At 30.7% G+C, this 3,408-nt stretch overlaps 1 non-coding gene across 1 annotated transcript; it reads right to left on the reverse strand.

Annotated features, from left to right (window-relative positions):
• Positions 1–2,917: 2,917 nt before the first annotated feature.
• LOC148237971 (U11 spliceosomal RNA) lies at positions 2,918–3,049 on the reverse strand. Its single transcript, XR_015808944.1, has one exon. It is a non-coding gene; the product is annotated as a U11 spliceosomal RNA (small nuclear RNA).
• Positions 3,050–3,408: the final 359 nt, after the last annotated feature.

Genomic DNA, 3,408 nt, shown 5'->3' on the forward strand with positions numbered 1-3,408 from the left:
CCGATTTGGAATTTAATGCTCTCAAAATATATTGTCTTAATATTGAGTTAAATTAAATAATTAATTTATAATTCATTTAAAGAAAATATGTACGTAAATGTGAAAACATTTTTTTTTAGATTGAGAACCATGGATAACAATTTACACGTTTAGGTTTTGAGCAGCTGGTACAGAATAGTCAAAAAATTGTTAATTAACAGATTTTACGACTAATTTTAGTAATTTAAAAATTCCAGATAAAATAGTTCATTTTACCGTAATATATTCATAGAAGTATCTCTGAGCAACTAATGAAATAAAATACTGGAAATTTTGTCAGCAAGTCAATTAAAAAGGCTTCAAAACATAGAAAATATCTTGTGCATGACATAGATGCTTTTGGACTGTAATGGTAAAACTATTTTGGGCATGACATACATACTTTGGACTTATAAAGGGTAATAACGAATGGAAAAAATTATTCTTTAGTGACATTTGATCTAATAAGAGTCTAATAGCTGTTTTACTTTTTTAGAATAGTTAGCTTGTTTGTATCAAATAAACATTTGTTCAAATATAGTTTTATTTCAAATTAATAAACCTAATTTTTTTTGTCTTTTTTATAGTTTCATATATTTTTAACGAGATAAACACAGTTTACAACTACTAAGTAAGTAGTGGGACATCAGACTGAAATCAAAGTCTGTGAACCAGTGAGCTATTATATTATTTATAAACGTTTATTACAGTTTACAATCAGTAAATGACACCATGCAAGCTCGATTCCATTTTATTTATTTATTACGATTTTCATCCAAAAGATTAGGAAAATCAAGGAAAACCTGAGATATCAATTGAAATAAAAGCAAAATAAAACAAAGGATAAATAAAAAAAAAGAGGTCTGGGGCCACTATATTCTAAGTTGAGAGCATTTATCGGCTTTCGAAAATTGTGTAGGTTTTATCTTTTATGATTAAATAAAGAGCAATTTCTATTTTGTTTGACTCGAGAATGGCTCAATAAATTTGATGCTCAATTTTTATTAGGTCCATACTATTACTACACATATCAAGGCGAAAAAAAATATTATTCAGCCAATTTATCACAACCACCTGACATTTTGTTTGAGTTCGACATTTCGCGTATCGAATTTCGCGAGCGGCCACCCGGGGCGGCGCGGTTTCAAGGGCGACAACTATCCTTTTCATTCCATCTCCGTCAATTATCTTCTCTCATTCATTTATAATTGTTACGTTATGTTAGTTAGCGAGAGACAGAGAGACATTAAAATGTTTAATTAGACGAGATGCACCATTTCGCCCCCGCTCCGCCCGCGATTTGTAAATAAATTAATTTAATTAAATAATATCGCGGCGGGCGGTCATTGGTAAACGGAACCGCCGACATAACCAGACGCGCTGTCTATGCCTAAAATATTAATTAGGCTTTAGTCATCATTCTAAAGTAATCTAAAGAAATTTTAACGAGAAAAATAAATTTATTTGGAATATTTGGTTAGACACATATAAATAGTTTCTGGTTAAAAAAAGGATGTAACATAATGCATTCCAAACCATGTTGTAAAACTAGAAATATTTTTTATAAATTGTCAGATTAAACTTAAAATTATATAGTAATTTTAATATATTATAATTATATAGTACTTTCTTCTTTCTACAGAGTGATTTAGATTCTCTTTACAGAAGGGCTTCCGTCAACCATTTGCCTTTTAGTGTCGGATAGTGCCGTATTCTATAATTTTCTCGATTTCGTTTGCCATCAGATTATTCGTACGATCGCGTTGGGAACGTTTTAGTTATAGAAATTTCCACTATATATACTATATGTATATTGGAATCACTTTTGAGAGCAAGTGGAGGTATACGTAAACGTAAATGTAAATGACATCTATATGTAAATGACATCTGCGAAAAATCTTGTAAAATGCTCAGCTTTGTTATGAGGAACGTGATTATCCGTCAGTTATTCGTGTCCTCTATGACACTTTAAGTTCGCAGCATTTTTGAATCGGGTTCTATGATTTGAAATTCCCGAATAACCAAATTTTTACAAACTCATTATTTAAAAATTCAGAAAAGGTTTTTGATTCATTTCAGCTTCTTGTCTAAGAATCTGTATGATACGTTTGTTACTGAGCGAGTGAACAAATTTCCGGAGCTCGATATTTATAAAAAAAATAAAAACCTACTTGAAATAATAAATCTGAAGTTAAATACGGTTGTTTGAGATATATGTACTGATGTATTTCAGGCATAAGTTCCTTCAGCCTTTTTTATACATACAATTAATAAAAGGAGTGGAACATTGTCTTCAAAAGCATCCACTTTCTAGGTGATACTTTCACAATAAACATTATTATTCAAACGGACAGATTGTAGTTTTTTGACGCAACTCCGTTTATGTTAAAATTTATTTGCAATTTATTGTTGACCTTATTGCTTTTTGAACGTTTAAAAAATATTAGACATGAGAAAAAATATTCAACGAATATAAATTAGTAGCAGTAAATTTAGGTATTCGGTCTGAATATTCAGATCGAAATAAAGAGCAAAGAAATAACGAAAAATAAACAACAGCATCAGCTGCATTATATAAATTGTAAGTTATGTAGATATTACATTTCAGAGTATTATAGTGCAATTATATAATAAAAACAACAGTAATAGTTATACTAGATAGATTAAAGAAATCTCTTTTGGCTTGCTATGGTGACAGATTATTAATAAAAAGTATGACTTTTGCGAAATCGATTCGACGACACAGCAATTTAATGTTTCAAAGAAGTTCAATAATCATTTTGTCAATGAACGGCAATCTGTAACCGATTACCGGTAACATAGTTTTTACTTCACCAGTGATTGACAATTAGTTCTGTTACGTTCCTCAGCATAGGGAACATTTTAGTTATGTAAAGAAAGGGGCGTCGGTACACGCGGGTAGCCAACTGCCCCTTATTATCAAAAAATTATGTGCTGGATATGTCTTGATAGCCATACCCCATGAGTTTCATTAAAACTCACGCGTCATATAATAACGAGCACCCTTTTGTACAACATATCAGTTATTTTATATATAAGTCATCGCGCTTAGCTTTCGCATCTGAATATCAAGTACCACTAGCGACACCTATTATCGACAAAAGACGACTCAAATATAAAAATAATTATTTTACAAATAGAGGTAACTTGTATTGTTTGTATTAGCGCAATGATTTATTTAGCAATGTTTTGATAGTGGCTTTCCCACACAGACAGACTGTTTACGTTTGACAGTTGGTTATTTATTGTCGCGATCGATTAGCGACGACATTAACGCGATCAGTTATGTTTAACCTTTTATGTTAGGAAAGGTTGCGTCGATAGATTTATAAGCGATTTGAATTTATATATGTATATAATATAAATTGA

Source organism: Plectrocnemia conspersa, unplaced genomic scaffold, assembly GCF_051122295.1.
Source record: "Plectrocnemia conspersa isolate PC_06_02 unplaced genomic scaffold, ASM5112229v1 ptg000002l, whole genome shotgun sequence".
In the NCBI taxonomy this organism is placed as follows: Eukaryota; Metazoa; Arthropoda; class Insecta; order Trichoptera; family Polycentropodidae; genus Plectrocnemia; species Plectrocnemia conspersa.